The sequence below is a fragment of the Nipponia nippon genome, unplaced genomic scaffold, assembly GCF_047370975.1.
Source record: "Nipponia nippon isolate SJK-2023a ecotype South Korea unplaced genomic scaffold, ASM4737097v1 scaffold_12, whole genome shotgun sequence".
NCBI lineage: Eukaryota > Metazoa > Chordata > Aves > Pelecaniformes > Threskiornithidae > Nipponia > Nipponia nippon.
This window is the reverse complement of record NW_028262313.1, coordinates 23,389,986-23,402,696: the sequence shown is the minus strand read 5'-3', so window position 1 is coordinate 23,402,696 and position 12,711 is coordinate 23,389,986. Positions and strand designations below refer to the sequence as shown.

The 12,711-nt window shown below is 48.3% G+C and overlaps 1 long non-coding RNA gene across 1 annotated transcript; it reads right to left on the bottom strand.

The window, feature by feature from the left end:
• Positions 1-539: 539 nt before the first annotated feature.
• Positions 540-12,156, bottom strand: LOC148056765 (uncharacterized). The gene is made up of 4 exons (XR_015702526.1): positions 12,108-12,156; positions 11,897-12,005; positions 3,257-3,391; positions 540-2,819 (listed from the first exon to the last, which is right to left on the bottom strand). It is a non-coding gene; the product is annotated as an uncharacterized LOC148056765 (long non-coding RNA).
• Positions 12,157-12,711: the final 555 nt, after the last annotated feature.

Here is a 12,711-nt window from a genome sequence, read left to right as displayed (position 1 = left end):
CTACAGTACAAGGAAGCAGCAGTGCCTTATCAACCTGCAATCACAGCCTCAGGGTTATGGGGAGATGCTGGGGGTAACCTTTTTCTTTGGTAGATATTCCTACAGCACAATTTGATTTTTAAACCAAAAATCAGTTCCCATTCCATGCTGCATGTCCAGGAAGGCTGCTTTCACAAAACCTCCAGCCTCAAACCAGGGCTGAGACAGCGAGTCCATCCCCCTGCCACACACGTCCTTCCACCGTCATTGCCATTAGCTGTTGAACACGGTCCAACAGTGCTCTAAGAGATGCTGAGAGCCTGTCACTTGCAGCATGTGCTCTTTCTCATTCGCTCCCCAAGAGAGATAATTGTGGATGGAGTGGAAAGCTTTCCGAGTAAGGCTTTCAGTTTGTTTTCTGTATACATGTTGCTGTGTGTTTATACTGGGCTGGAGATGGTGTATTAAAACAGGGAATATTGTGTGCTTTTTAAGCATGTAATTACTAGAAAAGATATTGATACACTGAGAAGAGTTTAAGGGTGGGCTATAATGATATAAAGGCTGGAGAAATCCAGGCAGAAATGTTTTAAGAGCAGCATCTGCCTACTTCAAACAAGCAGCAGCTAAGGGGAGAGATGACAACATCCTGCAAATAGCTTGACTACATAAACACTGCAGAGAAAGGAGGCTTATGGTACAGGCTGCTAAGAGCAAGGGGATCATGTTAATAAAAGAAAACTTAAGCTGAATATTGTTAAACTTCCTGACGGTGAAGTTAGGCTGAGATACCATCTCCTCAGGGAAAGCCCCATGAGAGGGGATATTTTGAGGTTTGCTGAACAGCGTACTGCATCTTCAATGCAAGTGTTGGCCACAGCAAGAGACTTCCATACCTGGGCAGGGCAGCTGCAGGCCTAGGAGGGAGATGAAGGGTTTCAGGTGTGCTCCTAGCCTGCAGCAACTCTGCTGCTGACATTGAAGGTGTTTTTTTATGACTAAAGTAATAACCTAAGGAGATGGCATCAGGCAAGACTGTATCATTGCAAAGTATGAAAGGATGCTCTGAAAATTCCCATGTAATCCCATGGTAATCTCCACTGCCAGGGCACGTCTTGCATTCCTTTGACTTTGGCATGTAAGAATCAAGTTAACCCTTGAAGCGAACCTTTGCTCCTGACTGGGCATTTCTAACATCCTCCTCCTTCACAGCTCCTGAGGAAGGGCAAAGCCAGGCCACAGCTCTTAAGAGCAGTCTAGAGCTCCTTCCTTTCTCTCTTCACCTAAACCACCCCTTTTATAAAAAGGTGTAAAAGCCTAATTATCTTCCACTCTTCTGGCTGCTGAGGGTCCTGTTCCAAATCCGCTACCTATTCACTCCATGTTATTGGGCAAAGATGCAGACAAAGGGAAGAGCCAGGGCTGCGGGCAGGAAGGTGCTTGTCCTGAGCAGCAGCCCATCCGAAACACAGGTAGAATTCCAAGTGCTTGAAGACCTGGAGGCTGAGGTGACCACGTTCTCTTTCCCTCTTCTTCTAACTTTTTCATTTTCAGCCCCAAATTATTGCAATAAATTACAAGTTCAATTAAAAAAAAATTGAAGGGAAGATTTCACACATTTCCATTAGAGAATCCCCACCACTTCCCAGAGGCGATCAGTGGAAATTAGCAATGCAAAAACATGTACAGCAGCAAATCCACATTAACCCATCATCCCAGGCCCTGCTGTCAGAGTCTTGGGCTGGGTTCTCATTTTGCTTTGCAATTCCACTCAAACTCTTTAAACACCATTAAGCACAGACACCAATACCGATACAGCATCACTGATAGCACCAAGGAGGGATGCATGGCCATTTAGGACCCTATTAAGTAAATACAGTGAAAGCAGGCAGTCATAACCAGGTAATAAAAAAGCATTAAATTATTTTTTTATAGTTAGAGCTACCAGAAACTTCCTGTTCATCCCAGCCCAAGTATTGTTCCCTGCTGGTGAAAAGATTGTTCAGAGAGGAGGGACAGCTGCTGTCTTTCACAGTTAATTATGAAGATAGGTTAAGAATTAATAAGGTAAAGGGAGGGATGTGAAAACAATCAGGATAAGGAACACCTAAATTTGTCTCTTAAAATAAGTTAACTGGCTATTGAAGCTTGTCAAAGACCAAACAAATCCACAGCTCTCAAAATGTTAATTTGCAGCTCACTTTCTAACCCTAGACATGTAAGTACATAGGATGGATTAAGCTGAAATTAGGCTGCACACCCAGGAGGGGCTCACAGGCAAAGCTGTAAGGCACAAGGTTGCTCATTCACCCCCTGCCCTGCAGAGCAGGGGCAGTGGGAGATGCTTGGGAATGGAGGGACAGGGACCTTCCCCTCTGGGAGGCGGGAGTTCAGCTGTGCCACCCCTGGCCTTCACCACAAGCTGCCACAGACACCGGAGAAATGCAGGGGAGAAAGGATCTCAACCATCTGCAAAGGCTGTTGGGGAGCTAGTCTGGGGTATCTACATCCACCACCTCCTTCCAGGAGTAGCATCCGGTACCCAAGGGGATCCTGATGCTCCTTGCTCAGACACGGTGTCACACGAGCGTGGTGTCCTCTCCCACCCACAGGGAGATGATGCCTGTGGATCCCTTCCACCCTTGTGTGTTCACTGCAGGGATTGCCAGCTGTGGTGTGAAAACTGCTCTTCCCCAGCCAAAGTGCCATAAAGCCAAACAAAATTTCAGTCATCAGCAGCAAAGAATCAAACCCCATCTAACTGGCAGCCATGCTTCGGAGGTGCCGGTCTCGGAGATGAGATTGATAAGATCCCTGGGAGGTGCTGCAAGACAGGAAGTCTGCATGCCAAACACAGCCAATTAATGTCAGCCCTTTCCCATGCCAACCAATTAAGTTGTGTATACTTGTCACCAGCAATTGGGAAGGGGGTGGACAGTAGGGAGTACACGATTCCAGAGAAGCCTTGAAGATATAAAACCTGCTTAATTTATAGAGGGGAGGGTGAGGGCATAGCCACCCTGCACTAATCCAAATGGGACCTGATTAATGCCTTAGCTAATTTAGGAGCCACTTGGCTCTCATGACCTGGTGAGGCTCCATTTAACAGAAACCAGGCTGGCATGGGAAGCAGAGGGCAGCTTAACAATGTAAGAAGCAACAGATGGGGTCTCCAGTTGCCTTGCCAAGCACCAAAACTGTTTTCTGAGTGCTTTCTCTTAAACCTCCTCCAAAAGGGAAAGAACGATAATCACAACCATAAAAACATGCAGCTTACCCACTAAGCAGGCAGGTAGCACAGCTCCTCTGCCCCAGCAGCAGCTGAGGGCTCCCTTGGCTGGGGAAATGATCCCCTGGCAGCAGGAGTGGTTCTGAGCTACCTCACAGCCCTGGTCCTCCCCATCCGCCGCCTCTGCAGAAATGACAGCAGGAGGAAAGACAGCTTTTGACCCACCTATGCCACTAAAAAACCAAAAATAATCACAGTCTACTGTGAGGCAGAGGAGGGGGAGAAGCAGTGAAGCACTTGAACAGCCTGGGGGGATCTTGCAGCATCAGAGCAGGTGGTCTTGGACATGGGGATGCACTGACCAAGCTGCTGTCCTGGAAAAACCTTAGTCTCCCTCCTGACATAAGCAATACTTCAAGCTGCAAGGAGGAACCACTTGCAGGAGAAAACTTCACTGACAGTTTTGGGGATTTTCCCAATATCCAGCAAACCCTCTTCTTGAGGGCAAATCATCTCCAGCTGCCTCCCCAGACATGCTGCTGTGGGTTTGCTTAATTGCATGGCAGGGAGTCTTTAGGCACAGGTTGGCCAGTAGGCAATCAGCATGTGGTGGCAAGTTACCTGGCTGACTGCAAGACAGATTAAAAGATTAAAACCATGGAGTTGTCAGTTATTTGCAGGAGGAGGAGGATGTGGGTAGACATGCAGCAAGCTGGATGCAGATCCAGGTGGGATCACTTGGAAACACACAGGATTGGGAAAGTCAGGAGCACCCAATTTAAACATTAGACAATCCATTTATCAGACAGGGTGAACAGAGGCACCAGTAAAGCACTGAACAAAGCAAGCCTGTCTGTATCTGGAGCTTTTTAATAAAGAAAGAGTAAAAAACAAATAGCAGAGCAGCTCCACTAACTCTTGCCAAGGGGGTTTAGAAATTGCACCTGGCAGAGGAAAACAGCTCAGACACAGCTGAGTCTCCTTGGAGCAAATGCTTTGAGGAGAGGAAGGTATCCTCTCTCATACACCCCATATATCAGGGTGCATATGCAAAAAAACCAACCTAATATAGTCTTTTTTTATAGAAGTAAGAACTGCCTACTTTTTCACCCAGGAAATAATATCTATCTCCACAGATCCTGTTGTATTGTGTCACTGGGATCCTTAGTTTGCATACAAATAAAAATAAGGAACAACCACTGACCATCTCCTCCCTTTTCTGGTTGTATTTATGAAGAAATGTACATTAGAACCAGAAGACTATATGTATTGACATTTTTTGCAAAGCCTTCCTGATACACCACATAGCCTGAGAAGCACAACAACAAAAGCAGTGTTCAAAGTCAGGTCAGATACTCTTGCCTCTATTTAAACAGTGGAGTTTTTTCACTTTTTTTGATATGAATGTTCTGGGATAGACAGAACAATGCCTAACATTTCCAAAGCCGGCATCAGTTCCCTTTTAAAGCTTAGGCTGCAGATCCCCAAATCTAAGCCAAGTCAGGAGAGGGGAAAAAAAAAATTTTTCCTTTTTCCTCTGGATATAATAGGCAGAGTAAGGCCAGGCAGCTTTCTCCTGAGCTTTCTGATGTGGCAGGCACAGTGATGCTGTGCCTCCCCCCCCCCCCCATCGCAGTGCTCACCTCCATCAGCTGCCTGCCAGATTTCGGAGGCAGGATGGCTCGAGGGCTGCCAGGCTGCAGGCAAACACATCTCAAACTCCCTGAGCTTCAGTGCCCAAGCTGCTGCTTGTCTCTGCTGATGGACTTGCTGGGCACCAGTAACCTGCACCTTCTCAGACCTGCCGCCCAGCCTCCTCCAGGAGCCGCAGATGCCCCTTTCTGTTAGTCTAAACACTCTTTTTGGTCTCTTTTAAATCCAGCCTTGGTATTTACCTCTTCCCTCCACAAATGTAAGTCCTTTGGCCTCCAAGGTCCTACTACAGTTCAAGCTGCTGCTTTTCAAAGGCTCAGAAAAAGTGACAAGCAGCAGCTGCCTCTGCTGGGTTTGCTAAAAGCAGGGAGTGGCATTACCTAAACCTAAACAAGATGTATTTTTTAGAGCAATGGCAAAAATACACAGCTGCCCGATACGCTCCCTAGAAAAGGGCTTTGTCTTTGCTCACTGGATGGGAGATAAGGATGCTGTGGAAAGAGAGGGGAGTGTTAGCCAGGAATGAGGAATGGGCTACCCCATCCTGCTCAGCCCTTAATTGATGAGGAGCAGCTCCTGGCAAAGATGCCCTCCCCATGAGTTACAGATACTAACAAATTTATACACAGTCTGGATAGCACACACCAACACAGACATACCTGGCGAGTAATTTACAGCAGGGAACAGTCAGAACATATCAACAAGCCCTGCAAATGCAAATGAATTTCTGTTCTTTAAGTGTTGCCTGTTTCATCATGAATGGCTTACTAGAGAAGTCAGTGGCATTTCTCAGCATACGTAAAGTAGTTTATTTCAAGTGATTTATTAAACTGCTGTAACTTGTCAGCAGCCACTTGAAACATTCACTTTCCTTTTTTCCTTCAGATTTGCTAATAAATAGCTGAATAAATAGATCTCCAGCACTTACATCTGACTGTCACGTATCAAAAACTCAATCGATATCAGCACAGATTAGGAATGAGGTGAGACTGAGCTCTTCCCACTTATAACCAATCCCATCTGTTGAGGTAAATTGATGGGAGTACGCTTCCAAATAAGAGATATATTTTTTGCCTTCTCACAGGAGAGCTGGACTTGACAGTTCCTAATTCCCCCCAGTTATGGTCTGTTCTGTGGGTGGTGGATCCCCAGGTGATTTTTGCTCCTGCAAGGCTCCTCTCCTGCATCCTTTCAGCCGAGACATTCACAGGCAGACCCTTCTGGCTTTATAATCTACTAAGCTAATAGAGTTCAGATGCTTTCAGCTCAGCTTCTGCTAGATGAATCTTTCCAGGACAAGACCCCTTTCTATCATTAGTTTAACCAGTCTCAGCTCATCAGCCTTAATTTATTTGCTGCAGAATCACTGTTTTAATGGTTTGCTCCAGGTTGAAATTCTTCCCACTCTCTCCTGAAATGTTTTCCCATGACAAAATGGCCCAAGCACTACTTCTGCTGGTGCCAGCTCTGCATCACATACCTTGCACAAGTCAAACCAAGGGTGATTGGTTTTTTTCCTTTCCCCCACCAAGAAATCCTTAAAGAAAATAACATCACCTCACCTCACACACGTTTGTTCCCAGCTCACAGTTAGAAAGGGCAGAGCAGGCACCCGGCACCCGCCACAGCCACCACAGCTGGGCAGCCCATGGGTGCTCTCCCTGCCCCAGCTCAGGGCTCCCTGCGGGGCTCTGCCATCCATCCTCCTGTCTGAGTAATTGAGCTCAAAGTTGCAAATCATATGCTCTGGATGTGCTTCTCTCCTCTTGCTCTGGCTCCTGCTGAAGTCCAGGGAGATTCTCTGGAAGAAGCCACTTTTAATTTGTAATCTGATTAAGCCATTAGAGGCGAATAGAGCAGTAACTAACACAAATTGCTGATCGTTTCCATCAGCAAATCCCCCCAATTAATCCTGAGATTAACCCTGATTACACGCAGTAATGGTGATCAATGCACCCTAATGGGGTAAATCCGCCCACTCCACTTTCTTCCACATCCCAGAACGATCAATTTTAAATCAGCATGATTTATCTGGCAGGATCCAAGCGAGGCCAGCAGTGGAGATGGGGCACTGCCTGCATCTCCAGAAACAATCAGAGGAGCGTTAGCTCATTAAGTTAACTGCCTCCCTTGGGGAAAAGAAAACCAAACTCAGAAAAAGAGCTGGATGCAGTGAAACAGAGCAGGAGAATGCGGAGGGCAGCAGGAATGCGAGATTTCATCTGCCTGTCTGCTGCATTCCCTCCCGCTTGAATCCTCCCAGTGCTAAAAGGCTCCTGTGAGGTGATCAGACCAAACAGCTCAGAGCAAGGCTGCACTTCTCAGGGATTCCTCTGTCAAAGAGAGGAAGTCAGGCTGCAGAAGAGCTGAAAAAAGAGAAAAAACCTCCCTACTCTGTGATCCAAGCCTCTGTTCTTTGCTGCTAAAATCGGAAGTTACCCCAGGACCATCCATTTCCAAGGATCCCCAAGCACTTTGCAAGCTTCAGAGCCTGGCTTAGTTTTCACTTAGTTCTGTGTTATTTATAGAGCAGCTGATATCCAAACGTTTGCTTCAATGGGGATTTTGCCTTTGTACGGACTAAGTAAGAACTAAGTCAGAAGCTCAAGATCTGACCTTTGGTATACAGAAATCAATTCATCCTGCACTGAAATGCAGCCATCTCCAGGGTGAAATGCAGCAGTAGTTAACAGTGCATGGCAATAAAGCAGGTTGATTTATAGAGCTTTCTCCTCCAGTGCTGCTTTCTCTGCTTTAGGAAAGTTTAAGAGGAGAGAAGAGAAAAACTGCTGGAAGATGCGCTAAGCTCCTGCCAGGGGCTCCGGCATCTCGCTGCAGCCCATGGGGCAGCAGCTTTGGTGGCTCCAGGCAGCTTTTTACCCAAAGGCTGAGGCCAGGACAGGAGAAATCACATGAGTGGTGGCTCACAGAGTTCCCAATTACCACAGCGGTGTGTTTTGCAGGTTACTGTCCTGTGGGAAGGACCACCTTGAGGACTACAAGTTCCTCATGCTCTGACCCCAACTCTGACCAGGAATGTTTCAGGTGGCTCCTTCCCAATACTCCCCTAGCAGCTTGCTCTGTATTGAGACAGCTGTTTTCCTCTCATCACAGAGCATGTGCGCTAATCCCTCCGTCGCTTCATCCCCAGAACTAGCTGTATTTTGGCAACAAGGTGAACCCTGTAGGAGGACTGTGCTTTGTCAAATTCTCTGGGAGCTTTTGAGGCTCAAAGGTTTTAAAGGATCATAAACCATCATTAACACTCAAAGTTATTTAAGCTCCGGGTTCAAACCCTGCCTTGCACCCCCAAGTAGGATTATAGGACATCATGGTCTGGCAGGAGTAAAAATACCTTCCTGTCCTTCTTCTGATGGATGAGGGGAGAGATGCAAGGGGACACCAGAGTCACTGGAAAGCTGCCACATCCCCTGCTCAGCTCTTCCCATTGGGATGTGAGCTACTCTGAAGTCTGCTGTACCCCCAAAGCTGTCCTCTCAAGATCTAGCCATGCAAAAACTGAGCAATATTTTCCATGGGAGCCAAGGGCCTTTGCCAGCCTGTTGCATCTAGGTCCCAAAAAGCTGGAGATGTTGGAAACCCAATCCTGGCACAAGTGTCACAGTATGTCTGGACCTGCCTAACTGCAGGACTGCACTGAAGACACAGTACACAGCCCCTGTCACTCTGTGCCCATTGCAGGACCCACACCTTGCTGTATAAACCCTGCCTTTCATTTCCCTCCACAGGGAAAACAAGGTCCCCCTCCTCTCAGAAACCCAGTGGGGATTTATGTGCCCAGGCTGGGGCTCAGGAAAAGTGTCTGTTTTGTTCAGCAGCTCCCTCTGCCCACACCGCCTGCTCCAGAAACACTGTCAGAGAGGAGAAAAACACACAGTGAGAGGCTGCCTAAGTATCAATCAGCGGTACAGTCCCCCTGGGGAGGAAAGGTTTAGTTCCCCTGCAGAAGCAGCGGTCAATAAACATGGCACATGCTTTATCTCCTGTCAAGGCTGCTCTCTCCTATCGACAGACCTGACACCGGCCCCGAGACAGAAGAGGAGGCAGGAGCCCAAAGCCCATCAGCAATAAGCTGTTCCACCTTATTTTAGTGGGAGCGGAGCTGTGAGCAGGTCCTGCCTCCTGCAAGGCAATGGCCGATGTCACGGAGAGGAGAGCTGCCTGTCCTGCACACTGAGGGACATGGCAAAGCAGATTCCTGAGCTGACGCAGCACAAGGGCGTCCTGGGAGAAAGACCACCTCGCACAGCCCAGGCCCTGCTGAGCAAGGCACAGCTTCAGACCAACCAGTTTTAGAGTCTTAAGCAATGTGGAGGGGTTTTCTTAGCATTTTTCTCATGTTAAGCTAGGAAGTCTGGGGCACCTCAGCTCTGCCCACACAGCACATAGGGAAGACAGTAGCTCTGATGTTCAATAATTCAGTATAATACACATGGGAACAGTGACACATCAGCCCAGGGTTGGTGTCCTGCTCAGCCATGCCCCGTATTCTCCATAAATCCACACAACCCTTTCAATTAAGCTGGCAGTACACAAACCCCCAGTCCCAGGGAGTAGGATCCTGCAGCCCACTCACCTAGAGGGACCTTCCAGCTAAGGAGCAGACAGGCCCGACCAAAGAGCTCAGCCACATGGTTGTCACTTGCTGGGACACAGATGTTTCTCCAGCATTCTGTCTTTGCAGCCAGCAGGCTGGGTTTGCATCTTTGCAGCAAAAGAACAGGCAGCAAAAGAACACTGCACAAAACACATGGATGCCAGCAGTGTTTTCTATAGCCAGTGCTACCATACCTGTCATCCAAGGCATGGAGTAGACACCAAGCACATGCAGGTACACCCTGCGCATTGCACAATGCAGGGGATATGTTTTCCACCACTGCCTGTTGCCTGCAAGGGGTTTTGAAGCACATGTGTTTTGGGGTGAGGTGTGGGCCCGGTGCTTCAGCCACCCCCTCTTCCCCCTGACTCCTGCAGCCTCACCGAGGGGCTGTTGGTCTCCTTTGATGTGCAGATGAATCAAGCCTCAGCCGTGAGAAGCCCCGTGGATTTATGAACTCCTCCTCTATGATGTCTTTCCAATAGTATCCCCCAGAAGAGCATTTGCTCTCCCCTTCCTCCCTGGCTCCACCGAGCCAAGCATTCCTTTCTCCTCCTCCATCCCAGGCCCCTCTCCACTGGCCTGGGGAGCGATGCTGCTCACCCAGAACACGCTTCATAGTAAAAGCACCGCTCTGCAAACTGGGCCACTTGTCAGCTCACTTTATGTATTCCAGCAGGTTTGATGTCTCCTTGCTGTCAGCCCCACGGAAGGTAATGCAGGCTCACTTGACAGCCAGAGATGAAATACTGCAATTCAATCTACTCCCACCCCAAATCATGCCAGGTCTGCAATTCTATAGAAGTTGCCGTAGACTTGAAAAGAAAGGGACAAATAACTGTGATGGAAGCCATTCACTGGAGACTTCTAGGGGAAATTATACACCCACAAGGGGAAAAAGGATCATTAAGAGGTGACAGGAGAAAACATTTGCATTGCAAGTCGAACCAGCTGGAGGCTAGGAGGGAAGCATTGTGGTCACTGCCCTCCCCAGTCCAACTCAATCAACTCCAACAATTGGTAAACCCTCAAAGACAGGCCCTTTAGCTATTTGACCCAGATCCCCCAAACACAAAAGTCAACCTCTGCCTATAAACAGAAGTGGAGTGTTGCAAAGGTTCCCCAAAGTTCACCTCCTGCATTAAACCCAAGCACACACACAAAAAAAAAAAATCCATGCATCTGTCTCCTTTTTAGCAGTCACCTCCATCTCGACAACTTCTGAGAGCCATAACTGCATGGGGAGATTGCTTTGCTTGGCAAACAAACTGAGATTAAAGTGAGTTCACTGGGAACATCTCTATTTAGTTTCTGGGCTGAGCATGCTGATAATGTGATGGCACATTTAACTTTTTGCTGCTTGAAACAAAGCACAAAGAGATGGAGGAGACATAAAAATAAAGGAGAATTTATCTCTAGTCTGAGCATCACACAAAAAAAATCCCTGTCCTTAAATGCAACCCAGGCTGGGCAACTGCGAACAGGTGGATCCTGCACCATAAGGTAGAAACAGCAGGCAGGGAGAGGAGGGCTAAGCCAGGCTCCAGCAGCAAGCATGAACCAGAGAGAGGGAACACACTCCCCAAGGGAAAGAAAGCCTTCACACCCCACCCCTCATTTTTCTGCCAGAGCATTAGCACAGACTTCCCCGAAAACCCTTGAGAGGAGGTTCGAGGAATGAGAGTGATGAAAGAGGGGCTGAGAAGGGCCATCTTCCAGCCAGCTGGAGCAAGGACTCCTCATCAGCCCCTGGGGATTAACCAGCCTCTCATTGCATCCACACACAGGATGTGCTCCAGAAGCTTTTCCTAACATTTATACATCGGCTTGAGCCAGAAACACTCGATTTGCAGCGTTTCCTTCCAGTCCCAGGCTTTGGCTGTTAAACACAGGGTGACAGTTTGCAAAGCTGCCTCTGGTCCATCCTCAGATGGCCACACGGGCAGTGCACAGTGGAGAGGGCTGGGCAAGAGCATTAGCAGTCTTGGCACAGCTGGGCCAGCCTGGAAGAGACAGTTCTCCCCAGTGGGCAAATAACAGGAGAGGGAGGAAGTAATATACTCAAGTGACATTTGCACCCGGGTGCAACGATGTGTCACTCATCGCAGCCAGACCAAATAACATCTCTGGGGCACCAAAATTACACAGCCAAGTAAATCCTACAAAATCCATCTGCCCTTTTCAATATTTGGAGATAATTAACTTCTCCAAGCTGAGATATTACAAAAGAAAGCTGTTAGTGAATCTGTTCAGCCACAGGTCTGGCTGGATGTGGAGCTTGCCAGCACAGGGGACACAGAAAGGACAAGGAAGACATTTCATATTCCCATGAGTTCCCAACTCCCTTGTAGGAAGATTATAGAGAAACACACATAATGCTGTGGGTCAGAAGAAAGAAAGACCAAGACCAGACTTACCAGGACAGACAAGACATCTCTACCCTTCCATTAGTACTATCTGAACTGCAGTCACCACTGGAGCTGTGTCCAGCCCCTGCTCTTCCACCAAGAAATCTGGCTGCAGGAGCTAGATAAACAGAAAAATCAAGCTGAAAGCACACCTTTACCTAAAGGCAAAGCAAATCAGCCAGAGCTCCTTCAGCCAGAGCAGGCAGCCAGGATCCCTCACCTAAGAGGATCTCACACAGATCCTGGTCCCAACACCTCACCTACAGCCCCAAGATGACCAACAGCCAAACCACCCCTCCCTGTGATAAATACACAGCCTGCAGCTGGCCCAGCCCTCCCACCAGCAAATCCCAGTTGGGCCAGTTGATTGAAGCATTCCTTAGCCAGAGGGAGGCAATTAACACTTTCTGTTCCACCATCGCCCCAGGGCTACATACCCACCACAGGGTGGTGCCAGGAAAAGCAAACGGGAGTGTGGTTCTGCTCGCTTGTCTGACCTGCTGCTCTGCACTCACCCTGTTCATCTCAAAACGTGGGAGATGCTTGGAGGCGTGATGTGCCTGTTGCTGGCTGGGGGGCTGGCACCACTTTCTGTGGGTGCGTGAAGCGGCAGGCTGCTGCACTCCCCTGTGAAGCTGAGCAGATGTGCAAGCTTATCTTTGAATTAAAAAGCAGGCCACTGGCCAACAAACAGGGCAGGAGGGAAAACACGTTCCCAGAGTAACTGAGCGAGGGAGAGACACGTGCAGACTGAGAGAGCAAGTAAGGGGCGATGAGACGTGCAGAGCCCTGGGTAAAACTGAGGAACCTCCCCAGAGACTTAC